This window comes from Panthera onca, chromosome D1, assembly GCF_046562875.1.
Source record: "Panthera onca isolate mPanOnc1 chromosome D1, mPanOnc1 haplotype 2, whole genome shotgun sequence".
In the NCBI taxonomy this organism is placed as follows: domain Eukaryota; kingdom Metazoa; phylum Chordata; class Mammalia; order Carnivora; family Felidae; genus Panthera; species Panthera onca.
This window is the reverse complement of record NC_138348.1, coordinates 108843305-108865975: the sequence shown is the minus strand read 5'-3', so window position 1 is coordinate 108865975 and position 22671 is coordinate 108843305. Positions and strand designations below refer to the sequence as shown.

Sequence of the window (22671 nt, the reverse complement as noted above, 5' to 3'; positions counted from 1 at the left end):
CTGCCCAGTTAAATTTGAATTTCAGATAAACAATGAATAATTGTTTTTAGTATAAGTATGCCCCCTGGGACATACTTATACTTAAGATCCATATTGTTTACTTGAAAATCAGTTTTGATGGAGCAGCTTGCATTTTATCTGGCAACTTTAGTCACTAGAAATTTCTCACTCCTCATTTTTGGGTCATGTATGGGTTGAAAAAATAAAGTGGAGCAGGAATCATATGCTGTTCTGCAGACAATCTGGGACAGGCTCAGTTCTGGTTCAAGCTATTGAAAATAACTCATGCTGAAAAGTTAGTAGTTTCAGTTCAACACGTATCTGTCGAGTCCCCCTGCCTGAGCTGCTCGTGAGAGGTGCCAGCTACAGAGTGGGGGAAGTGTGTGTGAGGGGGCGTCCACATAGAGACCTGAGGCCTACTAGGGCCTGTGTGTGTTGCAGCCTGGGAGCCACACGGAATTCTGCTGGGCAGCTCCAGGCAGGGAGTGAGAAGACCAGCACATTGCACGGGTCTGGCCTTGAATCAGAGAGTGAGATCTTATCCTTATCCTGGGAGGAAAAACACCCCTGGGCTTACACCTTGTGGAGGGGAGCTGGACCGGAAGTTGAAGGACTTTACCTGATGGCCTCAGCTGGAGGATGGAGTGGCCTGCTGACAATGAGGAAAGTAAGAGACGAGAAGGGGATTCTAAAAGAAAGACTTTAAATAGTTGGGGAGTTGGGGACTGGAGGGAGCAGTGGGGACAAATGCAGGGATCCGGAAATGGTACCTGGACGAATGCATTCTGCTGCATTTGACAAAGCAGTTGGTCTGCCCTTTGATTAATACCCAAAGTGCTCCTTCACTGTTCCACCACCATCCTGGTTTCTTCGGGTAAAAAGTCATTGTTGAGTAATACTGGAGTATACTATTTATATAGTATTTTGTATACAAGTACATCTTAAAGTGTAATATTTGAGATGTTGATCGATATTCACTTGCTTCTGGCACAAATTCCTGACACAGGATTAGCAGGTGTTTTAGCTTTAACAAATCTATCGCCTCAAGTAGGAGAAGATACTAAAGGGCAATGACTGCGTGATCTGGTCCAGCTATCTTTAAGGAAGCAGATTCTGATGGTGGAAAGAATGTAGGTTTCACAGAAATAGATTCTGATGGTGGAAAGAATGTAGATTTTACAGAAATAGCACTATGTGAAAATGACCAGATGCTTGTAGTACCAGAGAGTTCCCGCTCAGAACATTCCAAATGCAATTAATTCCGAAAAAATAGGACACCACTTAACATTCGTGTCTTTGAAAACCCAGCGGGCACTTTCACTATTGATCATCAGCACAGGAAGTTTCCAGAGAAGTTGAAGATCAGACCAGCACAGGCCACGTAGAGAAGTGTTACTCATATCTTGAATGTTCCAATTTGCCAGCCTCAAGGAGATGACACCAGAGTGCCATTCGAGATTGCACTTGTCAACAAATCTGGTTTGTCAACCATCTTCAGAAGAAGCTCCTATGCTTGAGTGCCCTCCATATGGTTACATTTCCACTTCGTATTTTATAATAAGTTCTTGAAAATCACAAAAATTACTCTATGCTGAAATGTATAATGAAGTAGTTAATTAGGATCTTTCTTATCAAAGGATTATTCTTTAAAATAGAGCCAAAAAAATCCTATTTCAGGTATTTGTACCGTTCCTCTTTGTAATATCTACCAAACACGTCTTGCCTTGTAATTCTTTTTATTTTTATTTTTTAATGTTTGTTTATTTTTGAGAAAGAGAGAGACAGAGCGTGAGCAGGGGAGGGACAGAGAGAGGGAGACATGGAATCCGAAGCAGGCACCAGGCTCTGAGCTGTCAGCACAGAGCGCAACGCGGGGCTCGAACTCATAAACCGCGAGATCATGACCTGAGCCAAAGTCAGACACTCAACCGACTGAGCCACCCGGGCGCCCCGTCTTGCCTTATAATTCTGATAGTAGATGAGAAAAAAAAGTGATCTAGCACATACTAAGCTTGCTAAAATTTCCAGGCAGTTAGACCATAGGTTGTTTTTTTCAGCAAGATTTCACATGGATATGGCTTATTAAAGAACGGCTTACTGCAGTGGTCTCTAATGACAAGCTTATGTGCACGATCACCCCAAGAGAGCTTTAACTGAAATTGTGTGCTCAGTTCACAGTCTAAGTCCTCAGTAAATACTCTGAATTTAAAGAATCTGAAGACAGTGTGTTCTTGCATCCCAAGAGCTTTTAACCCTCCAGCGCACTTCTGCTGACCACAAGCAAGTCTTATTTTACCTCATTTCTGTGCTGTGAAATGGAAGATATGCACATTTAGAAAAAGAAAATCGTGCCAGCTCCAATCCTCTATGTCTATAAAATAGATGCCAACTGTGACTACTGTTCTAAGGGATAAATAATTTCATTTTCAGGATAATTAGACAATCTGTGTATTGTCTGTGTACCCTCCGATGTTTTAGACACCATCAAGATAATTCACAATTTGCTCTGTTTCATTTTTTGCTTTTTTGGTACAAAGCAAGATGATTGTGGTAAATGCTTAAGAAGGACTCATTAAACCCCTTTAAAAAATCAGTCTCAAACAAGCTAATAACTGCAGAATTCAAAGGTCTTTATATAGCTTTTAAATGTTGTTTCCCTCTCAATTACTGGTATTAGGACTTGGTTAATTAGAAGTCTTGGTATAAGAGCTTACTTCAGCTGCTAGAACTCTCCCTCCTAGTTCCCTCGTACAAGTAGATGGCAAAAGGCTGCCATGTGTTTTGAAGGTTTCATTCATGATGAAACGAATAATTTATTTATCCCACAGCTGTTTTTTGGCTTAGCTTATATCAGTGACATCATAAACTCTGTTTCCTATTTTTTTTTTAATTTTTTTTTTTAACGTTTATTTTTTTTTTTTTTTAATTTTTTTTTTTTTCAACGTTTTTTATTTATTTTTGGGACAGGGAGAGACAGAGCATGAAGGGGGGAGGGGCAGAGAGAGAGGGAGACACAGAATCGGAAACAGGCTCCAGGCTCCGAGCCATCAGCCCAGAGCCCGACGTGGGGCTCGAACTCACGGACCGCGAGATCGTGACCTGGCTGAAGTCGGACGCTTAACCGACTGCGCCACCCAGGCGCCCCATCGTTTATTTATTTTTGAGACAGAGGGACAGAGCATGAACGGGGGAGGGTCAGAGAGAGGGAGACACAGAATCTGAAACAGGCTCCAGGCTCTGAGCTGTGAGCACAGAGCCCGACGCGGGGCTCGAACTCACGGACCGCGAGATCATGACCTGAGCCGAAGTTGGCCGCTTAACCGACTGAGCCACCCAGTCGCCCCTGTTTCCTATTTTTTTTTATATCACCAGTTGGCATTATAAATATTTTAAGTGTGAATCCATCTCTGCAATGAATTTGCTGCACAAGTACCTTTCTTCCTTTTTCCTTTAGAAGAAGAGTAAGAATGTTCTCCCCTTCAGAATTTAGAAGACAGGTTTTCTGAAGATTCTACATTCCAGTAGAACACTTAAAAAGTTTATTTATCTTGAAAGAGAGTGAGAGTACGCAGGGAGAGGGGCAGAGAGGGAAGGAGAGAGAATCCCAAGCAGCAGGCTCTGAACTGTCAGGACGGAGCCTGATGCAGGGCTCCAACTCACAAGCTGCAAGATCGTGACCTGAGCCTAAATCAAGAGTCAGACGCTTAACAGACTGAGCCACCCAGGTGCCCCTCCAGTAGAACATTTCAATTTTAATTAGTTTTTCTTTGGCCTTAGAATCCATTTAAGTTAGCAAAAACTTTAAAAAACAATTGTTTTTATTTAAGAAGTTAAATCATACATTCTCTTAAAATGGTAAGCATTTGTCAGAGTTGTTTTAATTAAAATGTGTATTATGCACATCGCTAGTCATAATTTTTAAAGCCTGTATTAAAATGCCTAACATAGAATTTTGACTTTCATATTGACTCATGTGTGATGTGTATGCGGCCCAACAGTAAACCCAGTATATAAAAATCAAGACTTAAAAAAGGATTGGGGTTACAGTTTTTGCTTCACTGAAGAGTTCTGTGTTGTATCAGAAATTTCTCCTACTACTCCTTTAAACTGTGGATAACCTAGCGTATTTAAAATACAGCTAGACCATCAGATTTTTATATCTACAACATCCTTCTGGAACGCATCTGTAAATGGGGCTGTGGAGTCATCTTTGAGAGGGAGAGGCAGAAATAAGGTCTAGGATGTGGTCTAATAGCTGGGTTGACCAGCTGTACCCAAAGAATGTTCACGGGCATGGAAGCCCACATGGTTTCTGTTGGCCTCAGACACTGACATGTCAACGTTTTATCAATGACTCAGGTATACTTGACCATATGCACATTAGGTTTGCTGATGTTGCAAAGCTCAAAACACTAGTGTGTTTGAATGACAATCATTTTTTTTTTTTTAATTTTTGAAAGAGAAAGAGAGAGAGAGAGAGCATGACCAGGGGGAGGGGCAGAGAGAAAGGGAGACACAGAATCCAAAGCAGGCTCCGGGCTCTGAGCCGTCAGAGCCTGACGTGGCGCTCGAACTCACGCACCACAAGATCATGACCTGAGCTGAAGTCGGACGCTTAACGGACTGAGCCACCTGGGTGCCCCTGAATGACAATCACTATTAAATCTGATATCCCTGAGCCCAGAGCAAGGGCTGAAACTAAGACTGTACTTAAGAAGAAATGATATTGTCAGAGACTCTTAAACATGGAGAACAAACAGAGGGTTGCTGGAGGGGTTGTGGGGGGGGGATGGGCTAAATGGGTAAGGGGGCATTAGGGAATCTACTCCTGAAATCATTGTTGCACTACATGCTAACGAACTAGGATGTAAATTTAAAAATAAAGTATTTTTAAAAAGGAAGAAAAACAGATGTTGGCTTCATTTAGGATCTAAAATCAGTTGCCCAAGGACATGGGAGTGGAAGTCCTAGTTAACAACAGTTTGAGTTGTAAAAAGTAGTTTTAGTTCACTTGAGTATTAACCAACAATACAAAAGAAATCAACGCTATCTTTGGTTAGACTCAGAGAGGAATAGAGTCTGTATCAGAAACACACAATATAACACACTATATTCAAAATGATGCATGGCAAGCCACATGTCAGGGATGTAATAAGAGGCACTCTCTCTGTTGGGCTGGACGCTGGCACCCATGACCTCAAAAGCACCTACTAAATCTGATTATGCACTTTACACTGAGCTCCCAGGCACTTCTACGTGAATCTGCCAATGTCTAATTCAGCCTGGTACTATTTATGTAATATGTAATTATTATACATCCTTTTGTTGATTTATAATATCTATTCTTATTCTTTCTACTTAATGATTATTCCCTAGGTAATTAATCAATCATCACTTAAAGTAAGTGCCTCCATTCTGTGACCACCTCGGGTTCAATTTAAAAGGCTACTTACAGGTATTCTTTCATTATCAAAGATCAGAATTGAAATTCTTAGCTCAAAAAGGTATGGATACTGAAGAACCATACAATGGGCATGTGTCCAGGCTCTAAAATAAAATCGCACAGCACACCTAATCAACTCAGAGACGGAAGGCGAGCATGTGCCCCTCCTGTTCTGTGTACTCACTACTCCACACTGTGTTTTGGCTTTCAAAGGTATTTGTTTATAGTGTAGGGCAGACACTTTTCGTTCCTTTTGAACACTGCCTTCTGAACCCCCTTCCCGTGTTGGGGGCTGTCCTACATTATGAGGCAGAGCCTGCCCCCCTCCCCCCGCCCCCCACCATAGGAGCTAAAATGCTGATACATCATCCTTGCATCCCGGGCCCATGACCCAGACCCTGCCCTGGGGGCGGCTGTTCCAGACAGCAACACCCCTTGGCCAGTGCTGGGGGACAGCGGTGTCTGCTCCAGAGTCTCGACGCAGTGGCATCAGAAGTATCTTTACTGGACCAGCTCTGTGTCATCATTTCAAGAGTTATTTTTGGCTACCTAACCTCTAAACCTAGTTCTCTACCCCTCCTGGAGATTCGGTGGGTTACCGTCGGAATAAGTTCCTTTTCTGCTTAAACAGACAGAGCTAGTTTCTGTCCCTTGTGATAATAAGCCCTGACTGTCAGAGGGTGCAAGTTCGTGCTCATGCTGGCGTATCAGTTGGTCACTAGGACCTGCTGAACGTGATGCACTCTGAAAAACACTAATGGAAATGTGTGTTCATTTTCCGAGTACTTCTGGAATAAGGCACCTTGCTTGGCACTGGAGAGGAGAGGCACACGAAGCTGGTATTTTCAAATCAGTGCTATGGGGACAAGCAGGAGGAGACAGGGACACCACTGTCAGAGAAGATGGAGGCAGGTATGATTTTGAGGGTTTACTGATTCTAAAGATGGATTTAGCATGGGGCCAAAGGGTTGAGATAAGAAAGGATGCTTGGGGGTGGGCACCTGGGTGGCTCAATCGGTCATGATCTCATGAGTTTGAGCCCTGCATTGGGCTCTGTGCTGACAGCTCAGAGCTTGGAACCTGCTTCAGATTCTGTCTCCCTCCGTCTCTGTCCCTCCACCCACTCACTCTCTCTCTCTCTCTCTCTCTCTCTCTCTCTCTCCCTCTCTCTCTCTCTCACACACACACAAATAAACACAATTTAAAAAAGAGAGAAAGAAAGGATTCTTGGGAAAATTCCAAGAGGCAATTTTTTTTCACCTTAACATTTATGAAATCAGGAAACACTGCTAGAATGTGTCATATTTTAATTGCCACTTTTTCTCCTAAACCCATCTACCATATTTCACAAATACAAGATGTCATTGGTATACACTGTTTTTAACCACTAACAAACAAGCTCGGTAAATATTTTTAAATGGCAATGCCTAACACCATACAGAGGCTCTACAGTCGAGGGTGTGAAGTCTCTACAAGAACTAAGTCAGTCATGGAAATGGGTTAGATGCCAAATTCCTGCTTATTTTTGTTGTACTCTCCCAAGGCTGTTGAAGAGTCATAGATTTACCTCTAACTTCTGATATGAACAAAGTCAGGTGTTAATCATCATTGCTTGGCTAGAAAAATGCCTAATATGCTTACAGTGATTCTCAGTTTTGTTGATGGTGCCTTTTTTTTCTTTTTTTGGAAAGTTTCTATTTGGAAAATGTCAAATATATACAGAAGTAGACAGAATAGTATAATGGATCCTAATACTCAATAATCACCAACTCATGACCAGTACTGTTTGATTTCTAACCTATTGTCTTTCCACCCCATTTTCTTTTGAAGCATATCCTAGACACATATCATACCATTTGTAAATATTTGTGTATGTATCTGTAAAATACAATGACTCTTCAAAAACACATAATCACAATAACATTATTATATTCTGGAAAAATATAGCTATAATTTGTGGCATCTTTTCTTAATAACAGATTTTGTGTTCATTAATTAGGTTTTAAGCTGTTTTTATCTTTGGAGGTTTTTTGTTTTTTTTTTTTTAATTTTTTTTTCAACGTTTTTTATTTATTTTTGGGACAGAGAGAGACAGAGCATGAACGGGGGAGGGGCAGAGAGAGAGGGAGACACAGAATCGGAAACAGGCTCCAGGCTCCGAGCCATCAGCCCAGAGCCTGACGCGGGTCTCGAACTCACGGACCGCGAGATCGTGACCTGGCTGAAGTCGGACGCTTAACCGACTGCGCCACCCAGGCGCCCCTATCTTTGGAGGTTTTTAAAAAGAAAAACAAATTAAGTCCACTTTAGTGTCCACTGATTTCTTTTTAAGAAATTAATATGATGCTGGTAGGTTATACTGCAGCTCTGAATAGTGTTGATCTCGATTTTTCCATTCTGTAGCTTTTATATGAATGTGTTCTCTGGTTGAGAACTAGAACTGCTGTTCTTGCCATTTCCAAAGCAATCTTCAGAAAAGTCCTATCTACGCCTTTTCTGTTTTCGTCCCTAAAAGGAGGATCCAGAATCACTGTCCAAGTGGCTCGGACATGCTGTTAGATGACGGGCACACCCACACTGAACCCTGCCAGCATTTGTTAACACAAACTCCGTGACTCTCCTGTTGAATGTTTTCAGTGCGTTTTCATCCGTGTCACATCCAGCACTCAAGCTGCAATTTATGGCCTAGTCGGACTGTTCTAGAAGGAGGATTGCCTTTTTGAATCCCCCCACCTATTGCAGGCAGCTCTCTGGTTCCTTAGTTTCTGGTTCCTTAGTTCCTCTGAAGCCTTAATTTCTTTTTCTTTTCTTCCTTTTCTTTCTCTCTTTCTCTCTCTTTTTCTCTATCTCCCTCCCATCTTTCTTTCTTTCTGTATGGATTCACAGAGATTAAGGGCACTGGACCTCAGGAGGCTAGGAGTACCATCTGGTGTATGTCATCTTTAAATTTAAGTTTCTGTTTTTAGCAAAGTAATACTTGTCCCTTAAAACATCACATAAATATCTGTCAAGTAATCTGTCAGTTCATTTTTCATGGAGACAGCCTTTGTTAAGCCCCCATTCACCATCATCCTGAGAATTCTTTTCCCCTTTCTCAAATATAGGATCTGATTGCTGGGTCCAATGTCTTTCTCATTCTCTACCTTCATTTCGGTAGAATGTTTCCTTTAGAAACTCCTTAAAAGGCATGCTTGGGAGGTACATGGAAGGCCTGTGTGTCTGAAATTGACTCCATTCTTTCCTCATCCCTAATATTTTGGCTGGGTATAGAAATCTGAAATGGAAAGAGTTTTTTTCTCAGAATTTTTATTCTTGCTTCCATGTTCCCACTGACAAACTGGACACTGATTCTTAGCTCTTTGTGTGTGAACTGTTTGTTTTTATTCCCCCACTGGATACATTTATGTTGTAAAAGTGCATATTGATATGCTTTGGTGAGCATCTTTTGTTGTTTAAGGAGCTGGGTATCCTGTGGGCCCTTTTGATTGAAGATTCAGTTCCTCAGTTCTTGGAATTTCTTGTATTATTTCTTCAACAATTTTTTCACATTTTTCACTTTTATTTCTCTCTGGAATATCTGTTGTTTGAATACCGAATCTTTTTCTCCCATTTTTCATCTTTTTTGTCAATTTCTTCCCAGCAGATTTCCTCAAATCTGGGAGATTTCCTCAACTTCCATCTCTGTTGTTTAAAAAAAAATGCTAAGAATATTTTCTTATTCTCTTAATGTGAATTTTTATTGTTTCTTGTGTCTCTTTCATGAGTGTAATATCTTTCTAATACCTATGAAAATTAATTATGATGTATTGATTATTTTCTTCTCTTTGCATTGTTTGTTTCTTCCAAATTCCCCCTTTTTTCACTTTTCTTTGAGTCTCTATAATTCAATCAAGTTAGAAACGTTCCCTAATTCTTTGGTAATCCCTGGCTGTCCATTCATATTTAAGACTGAGGCACTAAAATGCTGACTGGAAGCTTTCCATGGGGCTTGTTGGCCATATGGTGTCACAGCAGTCCAGTGAGGGGCTGGTGCTTCACTGGGGGAGATCCACCTGTGTGTTGGGTAATTTCCTGAGGGGTAAATCCCCAGTAGCCTGGGGAGAAGCATTATAGCTGCTTCTGACCAGGGAGTTGAGTGGAAGAAGAAGCCTGGATAAATCTCACATTTATCATGCAGACTTTTATTTAGCTCCTTCTATTCAGGATGACCGTTCAATCTCATTTTCTTGTGTCCAGAAGTTCAGAGCCTCTCTAGCTCAACCTCTTCAAGAATAAATCTCACCTCTTCTGACAGAATGGAGCGCGGTTATACTTGCTTTCCAAGAATGGGGAAGGAGCTCTACCTATTCCTTATGAAAAATGCCCACCAAGCCTCCTGTGTTGGCTTCATTCTACACTACCACTTTTAGAGGAGCTGGGCATCACTAACTCCTGAATATGACCAAGAGTCCATATTGTCAATGGTACTGCCTTTGGATCAGTTCCCTCACTGCAGGCTTAATCAGTTAGGCTAAGTAAATTACCATTTGTTCATCCTTTCAGCCTCTAGAAATCTGCTGATATCTCACGTACGCTCCTATTGCCCTTAGCCTTATGGATTTACACCTTTTTGATTTCTTTATTCTCATGTCAGTGGGATTTTGGGGGGGGGCATGTTTATTTGTTTACTTACTAAATTTTTTTTTGAGAGAGAGAGTGTGTGTGAGTGGGGGAGATGGGGAGAGAGAGAGAGAATATGAATCTCAAGCAGGCTCCACAGTCAGCTTTGAGCCCAATGCAGGGCTCATTCCCATAACTCTGGGATCATGAGCTGAGCTGAAATCAGGAGTTGGACACACAGCCGACTGAGCCACTCAGGTGCCCCTTTTTCTGCCATGTTTAAATGGAAGTTCATGACAGAAGCTTTAAGTTAAAAGGGATTATAGATGTAAAATACTATTAACTACAGCAGCAATAATTGCAGTGAGACAACTCCTACTTAGTAAGACCTCATGCTGCCTGTGTGAACTTCCATAACGACCATTCTTGTTTGTTGCTCCTCTGAGCCTCTAACCCACAGTAAATCTTAATGCTCTCTTAACCTACTCATACCACTTTCTTAGCAAAGTATTCCACCTCACACACACTACTATAAATAATATGTACTCCCGCCTAAAAAAGAGAATTTCATATCATTGATCAGAATTTTGCGTCACATCCATGAAAAATCCATAACAATGACATAATGGTCAGGAACCCTTGCCTAAGAGGATAGTCCAGTTTAGTCTGACGTGGCTGAAATGTATTTTCATTTGAGACAGCTCAGAGCTTCTTTTTTTTATGTTTATTTATTTTGACAGAGAGAGAGAGAGAAAGAGTGGGAAGAGGGGCAGAGAGAGAGGGAGACACAGAATCCCAAGCAGGCTCCATGCTATCAGTTCAGATCCTGATGTGGGGCTCGATCCCATGAGCTATGAGATCGTGACCTGAGCTGGAATCAAAAGTCGAAGACTCAACCAACAGAGTTGCCCTGGTGCCCCTGAGACAGCTCAGATCTTCTACACTCACTTCAGAAAGGCCCTAGACTCCATGTGTGAAATCTGCTAGATTTCCTACGCCTGGAGGACAAAGACTGTATCCTGTTTATTTTGTGTCTCTGGTGCCTAGAAAGAACTGAACATGATAAGTGAACACGTTTGTTGACTAGCAATTAGAGCCGAGGTCTTTTCCTACCAACTGTGGCTGTCTGGCCTTGGACAAGTGATTTGTTGGATTTGACTGAGGTCCCAAAAGACAAGGTCACCTTGTAGAGGTGAAGAGGAAGGAAGGGGTCAAGAATGGAATACTAGGGAACACTTACACTTAAAAGGCAGAAGAATGTGAAATGGGTGGAACCAGGAGAAGGGGTGATCATGGAAGGCAAAAACAGGCCGCAGCATCACATGAAAGCATATCAACTATGGTAAGGTCAAGGAAACGGAGCTTGGACTAGACAGTGCTCTGCCTTCAATGAAGCATTTCTGTACTCACTCCTTCACTCTTGCTGTAGATGAGGTGTGCTCACGTGTGTGAACGGTGTGTGCTGTGTGTATCGTGGAGGGGCTGTGATAGGAGAAGGGAACCAGAGCCCAGAGCCTATGCAGTAACCAGCTGGAAGCATCTCTGGTGGGTTAAGAAGGATGCGAGTTGCTCCTATGTAATCAACCTCTAACAGATCTTGGAATTACTTAGCCTGGTTTAAGCTGAATAAAAACGTTTGAGTTGGGGAATAAGAATCCTCTGGTGTGATTTGCTGCAGGCCATTCGTGCTCTTTGACACCAACCAATGGAATCTTCTGCAGAAACATCATGGCCTGGAATTTGGAAATAAGTAGGTGACTTCAGTCTGACTATATTTCACCTATCCTAAGACTTTTTTCCCCACTAAGCCACTGAAATCGGGCTGCAGCAAATTAGCAGCATTTTATCCTTCCTTAAGGACACATGACATAATGGTGCATCTTATCCTTTATGGCACTGATGAGATACCACTGGGAAGAATAAAATATGTACTCAGCAAACGTTTATCGTCATGCATATTAAGTCATAGCTCTAAAATAAGTTTAAAACTACTTTTTTTTTTTTAATTTGTTTTACAGTACGAATAGTTGCTGCAGCCCAACCTAATAAGCGACTGGGGTCAGCGACTGCCTTAGGGGCGCAGTACCTGTTTGCCTCCAGGCCCCTGGAAATGCCCTAATTCGCTTGGATTTTCCTGTCAAGTGTTTCTAACATATGTCCTCATTGTATTATCATTATATGAAAGAGAAAATTTAATAGAAAGTATCAGTCTAGATTGGCAAAATCATATCCATTTAATTTTTATGTAGTCATAAGGTTACCATTCTTTTATTGTGGTTTTATAGAAATTTGACTTTTAGGGGCACCTGGGTGGCTCAGTATGTTGGGCATCCAATTCCTGATTTCAGCTCAGGTCATGATCCCAAGTTCATGGGTTTGAGCCCCGTGTCGGGCTCTGTGCTGACAGCGTGGAGCCTGCTTGGGATCTCTCTCTGCCCCTCCCCTGCTTGCATTCTTTCTTTCTCTCTCTCTCTCTCTCTCTCTCTCTCTCTCTCTCTCCCCCTCTCCCTCTCTCTCTGCCCCTCCCTGACTCACACTCACTCTTTCAAGATAAATAAATAAAACTTAAAAAAAAATTTTTTAATTTAACTTTTAAAACTCAAATAAAGAATTGAGAATGTGCAAAATCCACACAAGTATTTTTGTGGAAAAATGAATTAACACCTAGATTTTGAAATGCCCTTATTCTTTTAAAGATGAAAGACCAGTTTTATCAGTTCTGCTTTCCCCACCCTTCGCTCCCTCCATGAAAACAGTGCAGACACGTTGGCAACCACAGGGAAAGCCAGAAAATCACTGTACCTTTAAAGCGGATCATCAATATATTTGCAGGCAGCCGTGGATCCTGTGGCTGGCAGGGGCCTCCATTGCTATAAATCACGAAAATAATCCCTGGGTGAGTGTTTTGTTCCTGAAGAAGGGGAAAGAAAACCTTCCTAGTTGTCATTTTCATGAGTGTCAGCAGAGCACTTTTCAAGCTAAGCAATAGAGGAGGAAGGTTCTGGAATATGGCCTCAGGGAGAATGTTATGCATGAGCGTTATACCTCTAACGTGGCATGCTGGACAGCATGTGTGAAATGTAATCTGAAAGATTTGTCACTTTTCCGGGGTGGTGAATTTTCATATTGCTTGCTCTCTCTCATCTGCATACCTGTAATAAAGTCAAAAACTGCACGTTATACATGTTTCAAAGGCTCAAAAATAGCCTTAGAAATTTTTCTTTCCTTTCTCTTCCCTCCCCTGCCAATCCTCGCGCCCCCTCCCCCACCTCCCTTCCTATTCCACATGGTGACTATGTTCTATCCTCTGAAGACTGACTCCCTCATCTGTCTAGGGCTCCCTCGCACTGACACAGTGCTTCTTAGGACTTGACAAGTAGGAAGCATGATGGAAACTTAGCCACTACCTGAACTTGCTAATTCAGACCTATTTATTCACCTCATTTGGGTCTGATACTTGGCCCACCAGATTTAAGAAGACTGACCTCCACGTCCTTGTGTTTTGTGGGTGGGCTCAGCCAGAGCCCAGCCCCACACACGGCAGGCGGCTTAGCAGCCACTCCTTATCCCCAGCCCTCACTGCTCTTGCCTGTGACCCCACAGAGACGTGCCTGTTTGGGAGCAATTCTGAAGTGGTTGTATCTTAAAACCACCTGAGCTTCAAACCCTTCTCCTCCGCTTACCTTCCCCACCTAGACATATAGGTCTTCCGCCAAAGCGGAAGAAAGGGTGGAAAAGAGGGGCCCGTATCTCTTTCTGCCAGAGTCTCAAATCTCTCCTTGACTGATGGAGGGATGTCACCACTGTGATTTCATTGGACTTCATCAGAGCACAAGTAGCACACTCTGAGACCATTCAAGAGGGAAATGGAAATTTCCCCATAGGTTAAGATCATTTACTTGGAGTTTATTATTGTCATCAGGAAAATTTTCTCAACTACTTTTATTTATTTTTTTTTTTTTTATTTTTTTTATTTTTTAATATATGAAATTTACTGTCAAATTGGTTTCCATACAACACCCAGTGCTCATCCCAAAAGGTGCCCTCCTCAACTACTTTTAGAAAATATGTAAAGTGACATAATATAATAAGGACACAGAATAAACGGAATTGAACCAAATTAACCTTAGGCTTTCTTCTGATACCCAAGGTGGCTTTTGAGCAATTGTATTTTTAGGGGAGAAAACTATAAAACTTAGTATTTCTGGACCTTACCGTCCAATGTGCCATTGTTTTCTTCTCTCATCTGAAATGAGAAGAAAAGCGCAAAGTGAGGAAATTAAATCAGTGGCAAATGATTTCCATACTGCTGACCTTGAACTTATCATCTGCAGGGTTAAAGTGGGGGATATCCCCCCTCCCTCAAATGCTAAATGGACTTTTTTTTTCACTACTGATAAAAAAAACTTTGTCTTTTAAATCCACTCTGGGTTGGGGGGAAGGGTAGTGGAATGTGTCTTCATCTCCTGATTATAATGACATATTTTGAGACTGACCTGTTTGATTGATTTTTTTTTTCCCTTGGTTGTGTTGTAGTGTGAAAAGAAAACAACAAGAAGCAGTTAGGGAAATCTAAAGGGGAATGGAACTTATTTTGTTTTTCAGTGACATCAAGAAAACTCGTTCAAGTTAGTATATACCTCCTAGGTAGATTTGGAATATTTTACCAACCATTACACAGATTTTATGTGCAGCAAAAAACAAACAAACAGTAAACAAATATTTTCATCTGCAAGGTGGAAACTAAAACATACAGAGGTAGACCAAAAGCAAACCAAGAGAAAATGCTGATTTGAGAACCATGTCTCACTGATCAATAACTCAAAGAATAATTTGGGGAGAGTGAAATCACCACAGCAATGGCAGTCTGGCCCGAGCTTGCATTTCATTGGATTTTCCCCAAGGGAGCACTAGATTGACTTTGAGGGGAAGGGTACTTTTACTGCTAGTTACTTCAGAATTATACTACCAAGGATTCAGATGTCCTTGGAAATGTGGTCTCAGGAAAGACTATAAAACCCACCCTTTGGGGCTCTGTTGTGTAACTTCCCATAAAAGGTTCTCATTGGGAAACTTTCAGATCTGCAGTGTATTTGCCTCAGGAAAGGAAACGGGGTGGTTTCTAGTGCAGGAGTGACCCTTATTATTCAAGAGTCCCCTAGCTCACTCCCAGAGGAACACTAAGTTTTCATGTGCAGATGGACATCCAGGCCTTGATTATCCCCAGCTCTGCACTTGAGCTGGAATTGAATGTGCTGTTCATTTCTTTCAATCTTAAGTCAGTCCAGAATTTTCCCTCCGTGGTTTCCAGAGGCAGCGCAGGGGAGTGATTAATAGCGTCTCAGGAGCCACGCTGCGGGGTTGGGAATCCCAGCTCTGCCAGTAAGTAGTAGCTGTGTGACCACGGAAAGCTGCTTCACCTCTGTGTGCCTCGACTTTCCCAACTGTAAACTGGAGACACTATTATTCACTGCATAGAGTGACTGTGAGGTAAGCTGATACAAACAAAGCTCCTCGAATACCGCCTGGTGCACGGTAAGCACTTGGTAAATGTTAGCCAGCCACAAGACTTTACGCTGACATTACATTTTTAAATTAAATTTTATTTCTTAAATGTGTTCCGTACAACATTTAAAAAAAAAAAAAACTAGGATGACCCCAAATTAGGGAAATTATTGAGAGTGGAGCACTGTTTACTTTGTGGATTGTCTTTTACTTACACATAAATATGAGTCCACAAGCATTTTGGGTTGTTATAGGGGACTCAGTCAGTTAGAATTCGAAGGCTACATATGTCGCTTTTTTTGTCTCATGTAGGGATTATGACTTTAAAGAAAGTGTTCCTGTTCCCTCTAGTTGAGTGTCTAATTCAGTCCCTGTGATACTCAATAGAGAGGTCGGTTTCTAAGAGGCAGGGTCACCCCGAGGTACTCTACAAAGAGCCCTAGGAGGTTTTTCGCTCAAAGGGGCCGCAGCAGGTTCTTTGATACCAGAAGAGACGGTGAGTTTTCAAAGCTGCAGACCACGCCTGCCGTCCCTTTCTTCCCAGCTGGAAAACAGAAGTACAGAGGGACCTAAGCCCACACACGGCACTGAAGTGTCACCTGATCTCTGGAGGTGTTTGATGTAGGGGCACAGTCATCCGATCCTTCCCTGCGGAGCGGCTCAGGGCAGTGTCCTCACACTCGTGGAGACGAATCACTGCACGTAAACGGAAGATTAGGAGACCCAGGATTATGGTCATAGTGTTTATTTTGGATTAAAAAAAAATCTAAGGGGTTTTCTTTTTCTTCCAGTGGGGAGATCTTTCGTTTATGAGTGCTGTTATGGAACAGTGCATTTCTCTAGAAGGGTGCAGGGTTCATCCCAACAAATCCATACTGAGCCTCCAGTGGGCCAGGCACTGTATCAGGCCTTGGGGCTTCCCTGGGGCCCGAGAGGGGCATGTAGTCCAGAGGGGAAAGAAACACGGAGCACATCACCTCATTACAGGAGGAGAGATTTAAATACAGCAGGTAATTCTGGTGTCCACCTGGTTACACGCCCCTCTCGAGAGGCAGTTTCAGGGAAGAGACGGCACACAGAGCAGTCCCCACCCTGTCCTTGCACTCGGGGAAAAAGGTGGCATTGGAGCTCACATCTGACCAAAACAGGGCAAACTTTACATAAGTAATACCTGAATAAATCTGAATTAAACAGAAGAGTGAATATCAGTGTTTTTCAACTAGTGAGACGGATACAAACAAAACCAGCGCCTTCATTAATTGAGTGAAGGTCAACAGGCATATGTGTAAAATACTTGGAAGTCTCTCCGAGCTGCTGTTTTGTTAGAACGCTGTGCACATCAGAAGCAGCCTCCAAGTCTCCCTGACCTCTGGCCCTGTCCAGCGCTTGAAAAAAATGCTGCTTTGGCTACAAAGGAATCGGTTAACTCAGTACCACTCAGGGAAAAGCAACTCAAAAGACATTTTCTTAAATCACAGTGGCTCAGAGTATCATACTTTGCACGCCAAACTATCTGTTGCACGCTCCTACCATTCGCACAGATTGTCTAGTTAACAGCAAATAGGCCATTGGCAAGTGTGCCTCCTTTAAAACAAAGCTGGATTTAAAAAAATAAAGTAACCAGTAATTTTTTTTTTATATGAAACATTTAGCGAGGTTATCGAATGAATACACAGCAAGCAGTGAGTTAAACAGCATTTACACAAGCTTTCCACTCAAAGCCATTTTTGGTGTTTCCTTTTTGGGGGACACATAATTAGAACTAATCGTTGTCTTTGTTTCCTGTTTGGGGGACAGATAATTGGAACTAATTGTTATTTTTCCATCCCTTCACTTTTCCCATCCAACCAGTAAGTCCAGTTGATTCTACCTTCTGAATATTTCCCACTTCTGTGCACTTCTGTCTACCACCACTGTCGGTGGCCCAGTTCAGGTCACAACTTGCCAGGATTTATCTAAACAGTCCCTTCAACGTGAATAGATACTTCTCTAAAGAAGACATCCAGATGGCCAACAGACACATGAAAAGATGCTCAACATCACTCCTCATCAGGGAAATACAAATCAAAACCACACTGAGATACCACCTCACGCCAGTCACAGTGGCTAAAGTGAACAAATCAGGAGACTAAAGATGCTGGAAGGATGTGGAGAAACGGGAACCCTCTTGCACTGTTGGTGGGAATGCAAATTGGTGCAGCCGCTCTGGAAAGCAGTGTGGAGGTTCCTCAAAAAATTAAAAATAGATCTACCATATGACCCAGCAATAGCACTGCTAGGAATTTACCCCAGGGATACAGGAGTGCTGATGCATAGGGGCACTTGTACCCCAATGTTTATAGCCTCACTTTCAACAGTAGCCAAATTATGGAAAGAGCCTAAATGTCCATCAACTGACAAATGGATAAAGAAGATGTGTTTTATATATACAATGGAATACTACTTGGCAGTGAGGAAGAATGAAATCTGGCCATTTGCAGCAACATGGATGGAACTGGAAGGTATTATGCTAAGTGAAATAAGTCAGGCAGAGAAAGACAGATACCATACGTTCTCACTCATACGTGGATCCTGAGAAACTTAACAGAAGACCATGGGGGAGGGGAAGGGGAAAAAAAAGTTAAAGAGAGGGAGGGAGGCAAACCATAAGAGACTCTTAAATACTGAGAACAAACTGAGGGTTGATGGGAGGTGAAGGAGAGGGAAAAGTGGGTGATGGGCATTGAGAAGGGCACCTGTTGGGATGAGCACTGGGTGTTGTATGGAAACCAATTTGATAATTATATTTAATATGAAAAAATAAATAAAATTTAAAAAGTCCCTTCAGTGATTCTTCACTTGACAAAATGACCTTTTATTTTAGAAGGTAATTTAATAAATATTTAATTTATTAGCATTGAATAGAATTTGATAAATAATAAGTAAAATATTAATAGTAATGAGTACCAACTCATTGAGTGCATGTTATATACCTGTCACTGTGCTAAGCACCTTACATGCTTTGGTTCATTCAATCCTTAGTACAACCATACAAGGTAGTTATTAATTTCTTGCCCCACTTAAGAGGGTGAAAACTAAACCCTGGAGAGGTTAAACAAATCGTCTAAAGTCATTTAGTTAGTGGTAGATCCCAGAGATGAACTGTCTCCAAAACTTGTGCTCTTAACCAGCATGCACATGCTGCCATATTTGCGAATTTTCCCTTATGTGGTAAATCTCCCTTGTAGCATTAAACTATATTGTAATAACCCAGCATGATGCTAGCACATAAAAATTCAAAAGGGTTTTTTTTAAATGGATAAATTCAGGAAGACTTATGTAGAGGACAGAAGCTGAATTATTATAATATTTCACTTATCCCACATCCTTATGACATTTTTTTAGATAAACCAGTTTTCTAGATAACTGAAATTAAACCATTTAAGGATATATTTTTATTTTCACAAAATCTTTCTGAAATGTATTTCATTCTTTATTTCTTTAGTAGTATGACCATCCTAATATATTACCTTAATGACAAAGAACTATTGTTATAAGAAACAGATGTTGTATATAGTATTTATTTACTATTTCCTTTTGGGTTGTGGTTTTAATTACCGTCTATATGCTGAGGAAGCCCAAATCTTTGTCTCCAACCAGGATTTCTCTCTTGACTTTCAGATCCACATATATCCACACTACCACTTGACCCTGCAAGTTCAAAATGCCCCAAAGACCCCTAAATACACCCAGACCCTCAGATCTGCATCTCCAGAATTCTTCCCTTAGTGAGTCTACTCTCTACGCATAGAGATAGGCATGTTTGATGACTCCTTTTCTTTCACTAATATTCCCTAATCAGTAAATTAACAAAAGTCCTCTTGATTTTACCTCCTAAATATCTCTCAAATATCATCACATTTCTGTCTCTGTCCATTGCCTTATCCTACCATTATTATCTTTAATGTTAACAACCCTCTAAATGGTGCCCCTATCTATAATTCTACCACAATCTAATTTATTCTCCATACTATTTTTTTTTAACTAGAAGTCTGGTTGTGTCACATCTCAGTTTGAAAACTTTCAATAGTTCACCACTGCTCATGGGATAAGGTTTGAATGTCTTCAATATTGCTTACAAAGCCTTCGATGATTTGAGACTTTCTTGCCTTTCTGTATCTTGTCATCCCTTTTTACCTGTCCCTCTCACCGAGCACAACCAGGTCATATAGAACATTCCCATCTACACATTGTGTACTCTCTTGCTTCTGGGACTTTGCATGTGTTGTCTGGAGAACCCCTGACCCCTCCATCTAAGGTAGATATCTCTCATACTCACAAACACAGCACCTATTTCTGCTTGTAATATTGTGGTTAAGTACCTATTTGTTTCTCTATATTGTCTTCTCTTCTGCCTCCCTCAAGGCCATTGGGGCTGGAAGATGGAACCCATGCCCCACATGTTCACCTATATCCCTAGTACCTAACTCTGTGTCTAGAGCGGAGTTGGCACTAATATTGTTTAAGTTTTAGTATGGTATTAGATTTATAGAAAAGTTACAAGGATAGTACAGAGTTCCCTTATACTGGCACCCAGTATTCCCTATTGTTAACATCTTACATTAGTATGATCCATTTGTCACAACTAATGAACCAGTATTAATACCTAATTATTAACTAAAGCCATGCTATTCAGATTTCCGGAGTTTTTTGGGTTTTTTTTTTTAAGTTTATTCATTTTTTTTTTTTAAGGCAAGGGGACAGATTCTCTCCTAGAGCTTCCAGAAGAGAACATAGCCTTCTTAATGCCTTTGGGGTTTTTTTTTAGGTTATTTATTTATTTTGAAAGAGGGGGAGTGCAAGTGGGGAAGGGGCAGAGAGAGAGAGAGAGAGAGAGAGGGTGAGGGAGAGAATCCCAAGCAGGCTCACACCACCAGTGCAGAGCCCGACGCAGGGCTCAAACTCACTGACTCACAAACCAATGAGACCACGACCTCCGCCAAAGTCAGAGCGTAACTGACTGGGCCAGCTAGGAGCCCCTAAGTTTATTCACTTTTTAGTAATCTCTACACCCAACATGGGGATCAAACTCACAACCCTGAGATCAAGAATAACACGCTTTTCTGTCTGAGCCAGCCAGGTGCCCCCACTTTCTTTAGTTTTTAACCTAATGTCCTTTTTCTGTTTCAAGATTCCATCCAGGATACCACATTACACTTAGCCATGCCTCCTTCGATACCCCTTGGCCATGACAGTCTCTCAGACTTTCCTTCTGTTTGGTGATCTTGGGAGTTATGATGAGTATTTGTTGGGTATTTTGTGGAGTATCCCTCAGTAAGAACTTGATGTTTCTAGCATGATTAGACCAGGTTATAAGTTTGGAGGAGGAAGACCACAGAGGTAAAGTGCCATTTTCGTTGCATCATATTCAGGGTACATACTGTCAACATGACTTGTCACCATGATGTTAACCTTGCTCACCTAGCTGAGGTAGTGTTTGTCAGGTTTCTCTAGTGCAAAGTTACTGATTCCCTCCCACCCTTACCCCCCAACTTTCCATTTTGTACTCAAGGAGTCACTGTGGCCTGCCTACATTTAAGGGGTTGACAGGCTCCACCTCCTTGAGGGCAGAGTATCTACACAAATTATTTGGAATTCGTTGGTGCAAGAGATTTACATATTCTCCCCAACTTAGTTATTCAGTCATTTATTTATATCAGTGTGCAATCATGGGTATTTATTTTATACTTTGGGCAATAATCCAATATTTTGTTACTTAAGTGGTTCCAGCTTTGGCCATTGGGAGCTTTTTAGTTGGCTCCTGTGTTTATTTGATATATCCTCGATTTCTTTTGAGCACTCCCTTACTTTCTGGCACAAGACATTTCAGGCTCATCTTGAATATTCCTTGCCCCAGCCCTAGAATCAGCCATTTCTCCAAGGAGCCCTGGTTCCCTTTATTGTAAACTATATGCACACCCATGATCTGGGCTCTGGGTAAGTACTAACAATTTTTCAGAAAAACTGGATCCATTTTTAGAAACCACAAAAAGCACAAAGACTAATGTATCTTCCCACCACCCAAAATAAGCCAATGTTTTTCTGCTTTGTTTTACCTCAGATCCACGTTAAGAAATAAAACACTTGAAGTTGAAGGTCATTTTCCCCCAGTGGCCTTTTCCCCAGTCCTAAACCCTGCCCTCCCCTCCCAGAAGCAACCACAATCTTAAGCTGATGTGCAGACACTTTTTTTTCAAGCATTCATGGAACAGCTACAGAAGCATATGTATTAAAGAAAAACCTGGCTCATCTTCGGTCTGAGCTGCCCACATTCCCAGACTGTCCTGGCCGGTCGTTGTGTCTCCGCCCTCAGCCACCATCTGTACACTCAGCTCCTCGCCTGCCTGGCCGGGGCAGCTGGGGCTCCGCTCGTCTCTTGTCTCTGTGGCTTCCAGCCACTCTCTTCTCTGGTCTGTACCTTTCTGTCTCATCCCGACTTGAAACTGCGCTTCCTCCTTGTGGGGGGAAGAAGACCAATACTCTGCAGACTTCGTGAAAGCAAACTGGAAACTGGAAACGGCTAGACAAATAGAAAATCTCACGGTTTTGTTCACAGTGCAAAAAAAAAAACAAACAAACAAAAAAAAAAAACAGAACAGGGCCGGGGACATAGGATTCATTTGTTTGGAGGGCTTGGCTCTTTAACATCTGATTTTTAGCTTAAAGACATTACCAGTTGCTTCTAATTATTTTCAAGTTGTACTTCTGGAAGGCTGAGGTTGCCAGATTTAAGATTACCAAATATCTGGAAATTAGGATAATTATGGATAATATGATTCTAAAAAAATTAGGATAATATGATTCTTCATTTCTATTTTTCTTACAAATACTGTTCTTCAGAATATAGGAACAGGGACACCTGGCTGGCTCAGTCAGTAGAGCACCCGACTCAGGGTTGTGAGTTCAAGTCCCACATTGGGTGTGGAGCCTACTTTAAAAAAAAGTAAAAATAAGATAAATTTTAAAAATACAGGAACAATACTCAAAATGGAGAAAAAGCTCACTATTGAAGAGATTGTTTATGAAACTAATTATTTCCCCATCAAGGGACTTACAATGAAAGGCTAATTATGTCATTACAAAGT

The 22671-nt window shown here is 41.6% G+C and overlaps 1 long non-coding RNA gene across 3 annotated transcripts; it reads right to left on the bottom strand.

Moving 5' to 3' along the window:
- Positions 1-1218: 1218 nt before the first annotated feature.
- LOC132660802 (uncharacterized) lies at positions 1219-22059 on the bottom strand. 3 transcript variants are annotated; one of them, XR_013550008.1, is made up of 6 exons: positions 21828-22059; positions 16147-16243; positions 14258-14288; positions 13088-13194; positions 12845-12912; positions 1219-1591 (listed from the first exon to the last, which is right to left on the bottom strand). It is a non-coding gene; the product is annotated as an uncharacterized LOC132660802 (long non-coding RNA). The 3 variants fall into 3 exon arrangements; XR_009601902.3 differs by lacking the exon at positions 1219-1591 and adding an exon at positions 10154-11775; XR_013550009.1 differs by lacking the exon at positions 16147-16243.
- Positions 22060-22671: the final 612 nt, after the last annotated feature.